The sequence below is a fragment of the Phacochoerus africanus genome, chromosome 8 (genome assembly GCF_016906955.1).
Source record: "Phacochoerus africanus isolate WHEZ1 chromosome 8, ROS_Pafr_v1, whole genome shotgun sequence".
Taxonomy (NCBI): Eukaryota; Metazoa; Chordata; class Mammalia; order Artiodactyla; family Suidae; genus Phacochoerus; species Phacochoerus africanus.
In genome coordinates, this window is record NC_062551.1 from 127460385 (window position 1) to 127474398 (window position 14014).

Sequence of the window (14014 nt, forward strand, 5' to 3'; positions counted from 1 at the left end):
AGGGATTGACTTGTCGTTTCAGGGGTTGGAGAAGCACCAACAGAGGGCTCCTGAGCTGGCACCAGCTGAAAGGGGCCCCTGAGATGAGCCCCGACGAGGGGAAACCGGCCAAGGGTAAGAGGGTCTTGCGTTGTGGCCCAGCCACCGCTGGGAGAAGAGGTGTCTGAATTAAACGGTCTCCTAAAGAATTGCAACATTGGACCCCTGAAAACACAGCAATTTCTAGGATTGAGGCTGCAGCTGTGGGGAGAAAGCAACTGGGGTGAACTGGCTTCCAAGGGGGGAGGGGGGCACCTTAGATGCCCTTCCTTGCAGGACAGCTCCTTGGAAAGAGACAGAGACAGGTGGGGGACAGAGGGACGTGGCCATGAGTAAAGAGTTGGGTGACAGCCAAATAATGAACTTGGGGCCCCAAAGAGCCTGTATCTACCATCCACTCCCTTCCTTGTCCCTCAGGGCCTAAGGCTCCAGCCAGCCTCATCCTCCCAGGGGCACAAAGGTCAGGGAGGTGTTTGTTCTAAGACCCAGACTGAAGGCTAGCAGGTGGTCTAGGGGCTAACCCCTTGGGCGGAAACTGTAACCACCAGCCGCACCTGCCCCAGGTGTCCCCCAGCTGTTCTGTGTCCCTCCTCTGCCCCAGGTATCTCCCACCTACTCCCAGGTATCCACAGGTCCTCCAGGTATACCTCACCTGCCCCAGATGTCCCTCACCTGCCTGGGTCTCTCTCCTCTTCAGACCTTGCTGCTACTTCCCTCTTCCATCTTCTCACTTGTTCTTGCTTTTTTGCAAAATACCACAGTTCTCTTCTTTTCTGTTCTTATCCGTTATTTAGGGACCTGAGTCTGGAAGAGGCTAGAGATCATCTCATCCACTCTTTTGATTCACCAACTAACCCTGAGATGGGCATTTAAAGGAACTTTTAAGTAGCTATCCCTGGGCACCAGCCTTGAGGACTGGATCCTGTCTTCTGGCTCAGGCCTGGGTTTCCCACCTACGTAAAAGAATCTGCTGTACATAGCACTTGGCAGGCTTATGAGACTTTCACACATTTAGATACTGTGTTTTCAAAGAAATGCCCTCCCGGGCATGGTTCTCCTCATCAGCGCTCTGGCCTGAAGTGTGGAGGCGATGAGCGTGTGCTGACCCTCCAGGAGCTGGATGGTCCTGTCTCAGGGCTGTCCTGCCGCCCAGCACATCCCATCTGCTTGAGGAGGGAGGTAAAGTCTTAAAACTTGGCAGTGAAGGAGGGTGTGTAACTCGTCTTGGTGTTTCTCAAGCTTGTACCTAATTGAGGCTCTTACCTAAGTCTCTCCTGCTACATTTGGATGTGACTTAACGGTTGTTGGGAATTTCAGCTGTGAGTCTAACTGGTTTCAACGCCCACGTTGTCAGCGGGTGTTTGCAAAGTGAAAAATTAGTAACTATGAGTTTATAGAACAAACCCAAATCTGTGGCCACAATAGTGTAAAGGAAACAAACTTCCACAAGAATGTCTCACTGATGGACAAGAGCTGAGCAGGTCAAAGGTGCCGTATAAATGAGTGAGTAGTGGATAGGTCAGGTCAATGTCAATGTCCAAAAAAAAAAAAAAAGAGTAATTTGGCCCATTTGGTCAAGACCAGCGTGTAGGTTCTGAGTGACAGCTGTGACTGGAAATAGCACAAAGCCAGGTGCACAAACACAAAGCTGAGTCCTTGGCCTGGGCCCTCTATCCAAGGGTGTGCCAGCCTTTGTCTAAGAGCAGTTGGCAGAGGCCAGGAAGGGACAGGAAAGTGGGGAGGAGGGGACCCACAGCCGTGGTCCAGGATGTGAATATCCAGCACAGAAAGGCCACAGCAGCGGGACCAGGGAGCCGGCATCAGAGGCCTGTGCCTTATGGGGCTGAGGGGCAGTGAGCTAAGGTAACAAGGTATGGCTGCACGGTGGGGCTTTTATCTCAAAACCTTCATGTTAAGGCATAGGGTGTAAGGTCCCCTGCCAGGCACCTGCTGTACTCTATGGATTAAAATGTGAATCTCATTCAAAAACACCTGGTCAGAAACACCCAGATAAATGGCTGACCAAAATATCTGGGGATCCCACAGCCAGTCCAGTTGACACATAAAATAAGCCATTGCACAAGCATAAGCAATGGTAATGTTTCCATAAATGAAAATGGAGGCTGTGTGTTCTTTTGCATTCTGCTTTGTGAGGAGGGAAGTAACATCATCAGAATGATTTTTTTGTTGGTTTGGGTGGAGGTTTTTTGGACAGAGGGACTGGTTTTTTCTAATTCTTTTAGATGAAAAACTCCAAACAGACAGAAAAGTTGAAAGAGTAGTACAGCATAGAAGTACAGCCATGTGTGAAATGTGTGTGTGTTCATAAATATATGAAATAGATGAACCATTTGGAAGAAGTTTACAGAAATAAAGACAATTATCCATGACTAGTTTAGCATGCATCTCCTAAAAATAAGGTCATTCTCTTTCACAACCAAAGTCCATTCTAACACCTTGTCCTGAATCTGTGTGTTGTTGGGTTTTTGGATAAAAGTTGAATCAAGGTATATACACATCACATGGTTGCTGTGCCACTTGATCTCCTTCACTCTAGACTCTGGAACACGCCACCCACCTCTTAGTATTATCATCGACGCCGAAGGTCCTAGGGTCTCCATCCCCCACATTCTTTGGCCCTGGATGGCCTGGGCATCTGACTAGAGCTTGTACTTGACCCTCACCGCGGCCAAGGTCCCTGACGTCAGGATGGCTGCTACGTGTCACTACTGGAGGAAGGGGCTGCTTAAGCAGTAAAGTCATTGCAGGAGGAACACCTGTTTGTAAAGCCCCTCCCCCATCCCAGGGACCTGGTAGCCAGCGCTGTGCTATATCCCGTCCCCCTTGGTCGAAAGTGTTTTCCCTCCCTTCCTCTCTTGACAGCTGTGTAGACTCACGAACTTCGACTTACTCGTGTTGTCAGTAAGTCCAGTCACTGTGTGAAGCCTTTCCAAGTCTGCACGCTCGCCTGCGTCTCTGACAAATGCCCTTTCACACAGTGGCTCTGCTTTGCTTTCTGGCACAAGGTGTCCTGCCTCACCTTGGACTTGGCCTGCCTCCCTTTGGAAATCAGCCACTTCTAGAGAGAAACAGGTCCTAGCTGGGACCACCTGGTTCCTAGGGGTTACGTGCATTTCCAGTAGAAAGGAAGACATCTAGCTGTCTGAACCTGGAGTTCCCCTCGTGGTTCAGTGGTAAAGAACATGGCTAGTATTCAGGAGAATGCAGGTTTGATCCCTGGCCCTGCTCAGCGGATTAAGGATCGGCGTTGCTGTGGCTGTGGTGTAAGCCGGCAGCTACAGCTCAATTCGATCCCTAGCCTGGAAATGTGTATATGCCATGGGTGTGGCCCTGAAAAGACACACACACACACACACACACACACACACACACACACACACACACACACACGCACACACACGCACACACACGCCCCAACTGTCTGAACCATTCTTCTGAGCAGATGGAATGTTTCTTATTCAGTAGAACTATCTGGGCTTCATAAGCACCTAGAGGTAAATTAGCCCTTGTCCAGGCTTTTTGATCTCAAATCCCTAAGAGGCAGAGGTTGAACCGAGGGGTCTGAGTGAGAACTTGCACGTTATTGCCAAGGTTCTGGGTATAGGAGGTGGGGATTTCACAGCTGTGAGTAGAGTCCACAGGCTGCTGGAGTCGAGGACAGATGTTCCCTGAGAATCGGGTGGAATGTAGGTGAAGACTGCTATTACAATTCTGAGTCATCCTGCAGAGACTGGAGCCACGTTCAATGACTATTATTCTACCAATAATTTTAGAAAAATATCTGTTTAGAAATGAGGGTCAGTGGACACCCAAAACATCTGACTGTTTGCATGTTTATATTTAGAAACAGTTTCCAAAAACTTTAGAAGATGCTGAATGGCTTCAGTATGAACACCCTAGATGCTTAGTATATCTCATTTAAGTAAATTGGGTAAAAATCTTAGAGGAAAAAAAACACATTGGTTTTATTTTGTTGAACTTGTTTCCAGAACTGGCAGAATTTCTATAAAATGATCTTTTTTTTTTTTTTGTCTTTTTAGGGCCACACCCACAACATATGGAAGTTCCCAGGCTAGGGGTCCAATTGGAGCTGCAGCTACCAGCCTACACCACAGCCTCAGCAACAGCAGATCTGAGCCACATCTGCGACCTACACCACAGCCCATGGCAATGCCAGATCCTTAACCCACTGAGAGAGGCCAGAGATCGAACCTGCATCCTCATGGATACTAGTTGGGTTCATTACTGCTGAGCCACAATGGGAACTCCCTAAAATGATTTTATTATAAATCGCAAGATTAGCAAAATTTTGTAGCTTGCTTTCAGAACCTTGGAGGCTTCCAGTTCTAGGAGGATGGTGTAGATGCCCTTTCCTCTGTCCCTCCCGTGAGTACAACTAAAATCCCTGGGTGTCAGATGTAAAACAAACATGAGAAGATCCGGAAGCTGGAGGGAAAAGGTAGACAGCCAGGGCTGGACTCAAGAAACCCCACCATGGGGAGTTCCTGGGGTGCTGCAAACTTCCAACTAGGAGCTGGAGAAGCCGATGGCCCAGAGGCAGGAGGGAATCAGACAGCAATGCCCCTCCCAGAAAGGCCAGGAGAGGAGCATCCTCACCAGGGGAGCACCTGTGGGCAGTACTCACTCCAGCCAAGCAGTGAAGCCCCACCCCAGCAAAGGGCGAGTGGGTTCCCCAGGCCTCCACCTCCAGGGCTGGATGGAGTCAGCCTGCCTCCTATGGGGGTGATGTCCATGACTCCCACCAGTTCCCAAGGGTCAGCAGAGTCCAGGTGGGGAAGCTGCCAGATGAGATGACACCTTGCCCTCACCTGCCGGGTCAGAGTCACAGGAAGCCAGCAGGAGGTTTAAATAAGAGCCAGGCTCCTAACACGATACCCTGAGTGTCCAAGCTTTGTTAGAAAATCAGTGATCATAGGGAGAACCAGAACGATTTCAAAACAAATGATAAAGGACAGTCAATAGACACCAACACCAAGATGACAGAGGTCTTAGAATTACTGGGCAAAGACTTTTAAAGCAGCCATTGTAAAAACACTTCAGTGAGCAATTACAAACACACTTGAAACACATGGAAAGATAGTCTTACAGAGAGTGAGAAAGTTTCAGGGAAGGAACAGAAGACATCAAGAAGAACAGAAGGGACATTTTAGAACCAAAATGTATGAAAAGTGAAATGAAAAGCTCAGTGGATGGAATCAAGGGCAGATGGAGAGAGAGATGAAAGAATCAGTGGCTGGAAGATTGAACTCGGAAATTGTCCCGTCTGAGCAGAGAGAGAAAATAGACCAGAAACGGAACAGAGCCTCGGGGACCTGAGGGATTAACAAGATCCAGCATTCATGCCAGCAGAGTCCTGCGAGGGGAGGGGAAAGTAGCTGGGCTGAAAAGTGCTTGAAGAAATAACGACTTAAAACTTTTCAAATTTGGCAATAGAATATAAGTCTAAAGATTTAAGAAGTGAATGAGTTCTAAATAGTGTAAACCACAAAAGCTCCATGCCAACTCGTCCTAATCAAACTTCTGAGAACTAAAGAGAATGTAAAATCTTGAAGGCGGAGAGAAAAGACACCTTCCTTACTGGGGGCAGTGGCTTTCCCATCAGAAACCGTGGAGGCCAGAGGGTATGAAATGTGTTTGTGGTGTTAAAAGAGAAAACCTGTAATTCAGAATCTAAAAGGCAGCAAAAAATATCCTTGACGAATAAAGGTGAAATCAGAACTCTCTTAGATGAAGGAAAACTAAGAGTGTGTACCCAGCAGACCTGCTCTTAAATATTAGCAAATTGGAATTTCCCTGAAGAGAAAGGAAACCGTAAAAGAAGGAATCTTGAAGCATCAGGGAGGGACAACATAGCAAACAAAAATAGGAGTAAATGCGATAGACTTTTCTTCTCCTCTTGAGTTTTCTAAAATATGTTTGATGGTGGGAAGAAAATTTTATAACACTTTCTGATATGATTCTAAACATATGTAGGGGAATTATTTAAGACAGTTATAAATGGGGCATGATATAGGTATGTAAAGAAAAGTTAGGGGTCCCACTTCTCTCAAACTGGTAAAGCAGCACCACCAGTAGACGGTGATAAGTTCTGTGTATATAACGCAACACCTAAAGTAACTACTAAGTACACACAAAAATGCTGTAGATGAGTCAAGATCGAATTCTTTTTTTGTTCTGTTTTGTTTTCTCTTTTTAGGGCCATAACCATGGCATGTGGAAGTTTCCACGCTAGAGGTCGAATCAGAGCTGTAGCTGCCGGCCTATACCACAGCCACAGCATGCCAGATCCAAGTCATGTTTGCCACCTACACCACAGCTCACGGCAACACTGGATCCCTAACCCACTTGAGCAAAGCCGGAGATTGAACCCACGTCCTCATGGATACTAGTCAGGTTCATTGCAGCTGAGCCACAACAGGAACACCCTCAAGACTGAATTCTAAAGTATATTCAAGCAATCCACAAGGAGACAGGAAAAATAAAACAGAACTGAAGAACCGAGAACAGAAAACAAAAAATAAGATTGGAGATTATATCAATAATTACATTATTACATATCAATAATTCTATTACAATCAATAATTACATTGATTGTTACAAATGGTATAAACAAAACTAATGCCAATTAAAAGGCAGAGATTGACAAAATAGATGTAAAAAGATGAACCATTTATATGTTTATCTATAAGAAAGTCACTTCAAATTTAACGATAGAAGCAGGTTGAAAGTAAAAAGAATAAGATATATCATGCAAAAGAAGTTTTAGTCTTTGATAAAATAGGTAAGGGGCAAATAAAATTGTCAGAATAATAGGAATGTTATATAATAATAAAGGATAGATGCACTAAGAAGACAAAGCAATCCTAAATGTGTGCGTGCCACACAGCAGAGCCACACAGCATGTGACAAGTGATAGGGTTGAAAGCAAGTTTGAGGTTTAGCACAATTCCTATCAAAATCCCAGTGCAGGAGTTCCCGTCATGGCTCGGTGGTTAATGAATCTGACTAGGAACCATAAGGTTGAGGGTTCAATCCCTGGCCTTGCTCAGTGGGTTATAGACCCAGCATTGCCGTGAGCTGTGGTGTAGGTTGCAGACATGGCTCGGATCCCATGTTGCTGTGGCTCTGGCATGTGTAGGCCGGCGGCTACAGCTCCGATTTGACCCCTAGCCCGGGAACCTCCCTATGCCATGGGAGTGGCCCAAGAAATGGCAAAAAGACAGAAAAAAAAAAATCCCAGTGCAATATTTTGTAACTATAGACAAAATTATTCTAAAATTTATATGGAAAGGCAAAGGAACTCGAAGAGGTAATAAAACTATTTGGGGAAGAAATAAAGTGGAAGAAATTGGCCCACTCACTTTTGAGACTTGTTAAATAGCTATTATCATAAAGCTATTATGGTTGGAGAAACATCTACAAAGATCAAGGGAACAAAATAGAAAACCCAGAGTCAGATCCACACAAATATGCTCAGCTGGCCTGTGAGCCCAGTTTATGAACTCTTCATGAAACCTCAAAAGAGACCCAGTAGGGGGAAGAAAGTTTTTTCACCAAATGGTGCTGGAACAATTAGATGTCCACAGGCCAAAAAAGTAAACCTTGACCAAAGTCCACACATCACACGAAATTTAACTCAAAATGGAGCACAGACTCAAATTTAACATGTGAAACTATACACTTTAGAAAATTTTTGGGATGTTGGATCAGGCACATCATTCTTGATACCAAAAGCACAGTCAGAAAAAAAAAAAGAAATGGTAAATTAGGTTTTATCAAAAGTAAAAGCTTTTGCTGCTCTGGGTATTTATCCTGGGGTGGGAGGAACCTCTGAAGAAATGTTTATAGCAGCCTAGCACATAAGAGCCAAATCCTGGACCTAACCCAGATGTCCATCACCCTGTGAGTAGTTAAACAGCTGTGAGCATCCACGCCATGAATCCTGCAGTGCACCCTTGATTAGCAACAAGCCAGTGCATCTTCAGCGAATCATGTGGAGTGAAAAGAGCCAGTCATAAAAGGTTACCTCAGGGAGTTCCCGTCGTGGCGCAGTGGTTAACGAATCCGGCTAGGAACCATGAGGTTGCGGGTTCAGTCCCTGCCCTTGCTCAGTGGGTTAACGATCCGGCGTTGCCGTGAGCTGTGGTGTAGGTTGCAGACGCGGCTCGGATCCTGCTGTGGCTGTGGCGTAGGCCAGTGGCTACAGCTCCGATTAGACCCCTAGCCTGGGAACCTCCATATGCCGCGGGAGCGGCCCAAGAAATAGCAAAAAGACAAAAAAAAAAAAAGTTACCTCACTGTGTGGGTGCCTTTATACACCACTCTTGGGATGACGGGAGCATCTGCACAGAGCACAGACCAGGGGTTGCAGGTTAGGTTTGGGGTTGGGCTGGGAGGAGTGGAGATGGGGGGGTTGCCTTGGGGATGGATGCTGTGTCTGGACTATGTCAGTGTCAGCATCCTGGCTACAGTTCTGCCAGATGCTGCCACTGGACAAATTGGGCAAAGGGATCTCTACAATCTCAAAATTGAAATTTTAATTTTAAAAAACCTTTGGGGCAATTATATGCAGCTCTGCTATATACAGCATGCCTTCTGGAGAAGAGGTATTAGTTACCAAATTTTTACGTGTCTTGGAGATTTGGAGATCAGATGTGGTTCTCATAAATCATAACTGAAAATAATCATCAATCTTTCTGTCAACAGCATGGCTAAAAATAGATAGAATTAGCAAGGTTTTGGTTCTCTTCACATATACACTTTAGAAGCCTTTTGTAATTTGTGCAACTTTGGCATATAGAAAGTAAATGGATTTCAGGACAAAATAGTCGAACACATATGAATTTAACAATCAGAAAGAAATTATTGGAATGATCCTAATAGTACTTACCTTTAAGACTGTGAAATCTCCTAGGAATCATGAATTGTTTAAAATTAGTTCTTTACCTTTGGCTCTTTGTTTTTAAGCCATAGATAATTTTCATCTTAATTCATATGATGTTTGTCTGGGTGGGACAGTAAAATGGGGAGTAACAACAAACACAGTGGCTCACCAGATACAACCTGTGTTCTCTTTATTGTCAGGAGGTTAGCTGGGTTTTGGTTTTAAACCAGCTGGTCACAGTGGTTGGTGGGAGAAAAGCATTTCTCATTCAGATCACTTTTCCATCTTGCCACATGGCCTGCTTTTTGTGTTCATCTCAAAGGTTAAGCGATTTGACTCTAAAGCAGAGTGAGGATCTGGAAAGAGAGGAGACAGGGTGAGAGATGCAGTAGTCTTTGTGGAAGGTCTGAGTCATGGACCCCTTGTCCCACAAACTCTAGGGCAGCTGACTTCAAGAAGGGGTAAGAAGGTGGCCTGTGAGCCCAGTTTATGGGAACTGGAAGCAAAGCTGCAGGAGGGAATTTCTCACTGGGTTAATTATCTTGCAACATTTACGGTGTGAAATAATGTTTTAGACTCTAAAGCCAAGATCAAATGCCCACTTTTTGGCGGTAGCCCCCAGCCCCCAGGGCACTCAGGGAACCTGGTCCTCACAGCTGGGTCATGTCCACCAGCATCTAAATGGTCTCTGACTTTTGTTGCTTCTTTCCTGGCTCAGATGCTTTAACAAGCTGTTTACTTGCTAAGACTGGTGGGTTGGGACGGGATCTCTGACCCTCAGGCTGGGTAACCAGGTGGAGCATCCTGCGCCCTGGAGGGGCTAGGCTGCAGACCCCTCGCAGCCCTTGTGCACAAGGTGCTGCATGTCCCTGGGGGCCCTGGTCCAGAGAAGCCCCTGAGCCTATCATGGAAGTCCAGGGGGCCTTGTGTGCCTTGACACCCCTAGCTGCCACCAGGGGTGCCCCACAGAAAACCTGAGCAGTTCTAACGCTGAGGTGCAAATGTCTTAGATCTCAGCAGCTGCTGCTCATCACGTTTCCCAGGAAGCCTCTGTGATACCAGGCAAGGACAAGGGCCAAGGGGTCAGGATAAATGTAGGTTCCCTCCTGGGCCAGACATGGGCTGGGCCTCATGACAAGTGGGGGCTGCAGCCGGGGGTCTTCATCTCGGGTCTGGCCTTGTGTGCACTCCAGCCAGGGGAGGTGGAGTTACTTGGTCTGGAACCTACAATGAGCTGGACAGAAGCGAGGGGGTGGATGGCCAGCCCAGCTCTGGGCCCAGTTTTGAATTCAGGGTCCTCAGAACCACCTGCATGTGTGTACACGTAAGTGCACCTATGCGTGCATGTGTGTGTGTGTGTATGCACTCGTGCCCACAGATGTGGGCTGATGTTGGAGGGACAGCGAGCATTGCTGTTGGGAGGGCCTTGTGCCCAGGAGCCTCCCGCAGGATGTGTGGCTGCCTGGGTCCGGCCAGCCCGGCTGGCAGCCCCTCCTCCTCCAGCGTGGGCTGTGAGCAGCCAAGTGCAGGGTCCAAGCTCTTCCCCTTCCATCTCCCAAGAGTCCTTAGTCATGTTTCCTAAGTGGGCCTGCATTTCAAGTGAGGAAATAAAGATCTTCCTAATGTCCTACCATGAAATGCTGCTCCTCAGCCCTGGTCTCTGGTGGGCAGGCTGTGAAGCCGCTCAGGGGTCCTTGGGGCGGGGGGTGTTCTCTTCCTCCACAGCCCCCAGCCTTTCCCTCTGCCTCTTGGCTCGCACACTTCTCGAGGTTTATTCTGGAATCTGGCTGTCAGAGCTAACAGCATGTCTGCCGCCCAAAGAGCCTCCTGTCTGCCTGACAAATTGATGGGCCCTGACCTGCATGGGTGAGAAGGTGGCTGGCAGGTCAGAAACTGGGTGTTGTGCGTGCCCAGCTGTGGTATTGGGGGACAGCAGTAAGTCCTGTGAAAGACCTAGCAAAGCAGCAAGATAGTGCCATTGCCATTTCTCTCCATAGCAGGAAATGGAAGGTTCCATTCTTGCATTACAGCACCTGGCCCAGGAGAGGCATTAAATAATCATTAGTTGAGTGAGTAAAAGAATGACTCAAAATGTGTTAGCATTCTCTTTTAGACAATTTCCCCTGTTTTCATGAAGTTCCAGGAACTCATGGGCTCTGGATGCAGAGCTGGCCTAACAATTCCCAAGGTCCAAGTTCAGATCCCTCCAGAGAGATCCTCAGACAGAGTCTCCAAAGCAAGTAGATGCTGGGGAAGTGACTCCAGGAAAACCAGCGTGGGGTCAGGAGTGACTCAGAGAAGGAGAAGCAGCATCCACAGTGTGGCCCCTCCTGGGGGCTGGGGGCCCTGGGTGCCATCACTGCTGTGAGAGCTCCCCTGGTGGTGCATGAAGGCGCCAGTTTCCCTGGCCTGTGCTGAGCAGGCAGGTGGATGCTGGTCCAGCAAAGAGGTGCTGACAGCAGGCCTGGGGGTGGTGGGGACCATGGATGTGGCGAACCCAACAGCATGGCTCCATCGGCCCAGGGATCTCATTTTAAAGGTCACCTTCTCCAAGCAGAAATCTGTCCCCTTGTTCAAGGGAAGAAATTTCTCCTAGAAAAGAATACTTCCCTTTTGGTGACACCCAACACTTTAACTCTACTAAAGAAGTTTTAGTCCAGTCCTTAATAATTTTAAGCCTAAATACAAATTAGTAAATTCAGTTACAGAATAAATATTTCCTCAGCTGTGGGCTGGCCTTCTGATATTTGAGACCCCATTCACATCTTGTGTTTTCTCTCCTTATTTTCATTTACACCATCCACTGACGCACTGCCCCTGCCCCTGCCCCAGGCCAGGGAGAGGCATCTCCAATGGCACCCACGCTCCCACCAGTTCTCTGCTGCCCAAGGCTCCAAGTGCCAGGGGTGCCCTTGGGGCAGGACCTGATGGAAACACGGGGTGATGGGAAGACACCTCTCCTCCTTGAGCAGAGAGGCCGGAAGGAGCAGACCAGGCCACTGGCCTTTCCTCTGTGACCGAGTCCAGCCCCAGTTACCAACTGTTTCAGGGACTTGAGCCGAAATAGTGCAGCCTAGGGAGCGAGATGGAGGTTGTGCTGGACATGGTGCTGTCTTCCCCAAAAGGAGAAAGACAAAAGCATCCTTACTTCCTGAGCTAAAAAACCAAGTCCTACTGCACACATTCCTGTTAAGAACCAAAGCCTCCAGATTTGCCAGTAAAGCACCAGGCATGGCCTTTCCTCCATCCTATTTATCACTCTGAGCTTCTGCAGTGCCATATCTTCCATCTTTACCACATGTCTTTGTTTGGTGTATTTTTGCCTCTTCTTCTGAGACTCCTACTAAGAATGTGCATAATTTTGCTTTCTTCTCTGAATGTGTCATGTTCTGTGATTCTGCCTTATGTGGACCCCTTTGGAGGGCTCCTGGGAGAGAGTACCTCAACCCAACCCAACCTCACAGCCTGTCAACCTGACCCAACCTGACACAGCCTGGCCTCAACTTCACCCAACATGACCTTAACCTGTCCAAACCTGACTTCAGCCTGACCCAACCTGACCTCAATTTGACACAATTTGACCTCAGCCTGACCCAGTTTGACCTTAACCTGATCTCAACCTCACCCAACCTGACCCTGACCTGACCAAATCTGACTTCAACCTGACCATAACTTGACCCAACCTGACCTCAGCCTGACCCAACTTGACTTCAATCTGACCCAATTTGACCTTAGCCTGACCCAGAATGACCTTAACCTGACCGCAATTTGACCAAACCTGACTTCAGCCTGACCCAACCTGACCTCAACCTGTCCCCGCATGACCTTAACCTGACCCAACCTGACCTTCCCCACTTTCAGTCTCCTCTGTTCACTCCTAGAAGCTTTCTTATTCAGATCCTCTTGGTCTTTTTGGTAATGTCTCTCTTTCCTCTGGTGTTTGTAATTCCTTCCTTCATGTCTTTGTTTTTGATAATCCCATTATCTTAAGTGCCTGGGAGCCTGACTCTATTATTCCTATGTCTGCTGGTATTTGCTCATGTGGGATTTTGCCTTGTGATTTTATAATTTCAGTTTGTAAATTCATCTCCTTTGAAGCTTCAGATGTGCAAGCCTGTGAGTTCATCCCTCCAAACCAGTAGTGCTGTTGGCATTTGGGGCTGGGTCTGCCCCTTTCTGGGGCTCTTCTGCACATGCGCCATAGGGTTTCATAAGACCCCTGGCTTCTTCCCTCCAGGTGCCAGTCGCACCCAGTCATGACAACCAAAATTATCTCAGGCCTTGCCAAGTACCCTGGCAGCAGAGTGGCCCAGTTGATTACGTGCATGGTCCCAGCACAAATTTCTGAGCTGTGAGTTTCAGAGACAGAGGTCTCAACTTCGAACCTATTGTGCAGGTTGGCTTTTAAATACATAGTCCCATTTTTAATGTAGAGCCAGGCAGAGAAATCTTATAATCTTAACCTCATGGGCAGGTTTTTTTTTTTTTTCCTAGCTTACCCTTTCACTAGGGTATAGGGGCCAATATCCTGCTTCCTGTGGCGCTAGTTCCAACTCTTCACCTCCTGCGTAATGGTTTACCAGTTTACTACCCATCGACAATGAACCAGTCTGAGAAACCCCACATCCTTGACAATAAAGTGTGTCATCAAACTTCCTCACCTATTTGAGATGTTTATTTTTGCTGTATATGAATGAGTAGAGCATATTTTCATAGGTTTAAGGGCTATTTTTTTTCCGTACCGTAAATTGTCTGACAGTGTATACTGAGTTGTCGGTCTTTTTCTTAAAATCCACAAATGGCACTTAAGTGCCTCTCATGCTCCATGCAGCAGATGGGGACACACTTCAGGGCTCTGGGCAGTGACTGTCAGTCTTATAAGAGAGAATTTGACTTAAAAACACTTTTGGAGTTTCCCAGTGGCTTAGTGGGTTAAGGATCTGGCATTGTCACTGCGGCGACTTGGGTTCAATTCCTGACCTGGGAACTTCTGAAGACAGAGCACTTCAAAAAAACCACTTTGAAAGTAACATATGTTTATTTTTGTAA

The 14014-nt window shown here is 47.2% G+C and overlaps 1 protein-coding gene across 3 annotated transcripts in view; it reads left to right on the forward strand.

Annotated features, from left to right (window-relative positions):
* The window catches only part of KCNG2 (potassium voltage-gated channel modifier subfamily G member 2), a 61182-nt gene that overhangs the window by 16221 nt on the left and 30947 nt on the right, over positions 1-14014 (forward strand). For all 3 annotated transcript variants that reach the window (XM_047794160.1, XM_047794162.1, XM_047794161.1), the window contains exon 2: positions 23-114. The gene's annotated coding sequence lies outside the window, so the exon portion shown is untranslated. The remainder of the gene's footprint in view (positions 1-22; positions 115-14014) is intronic.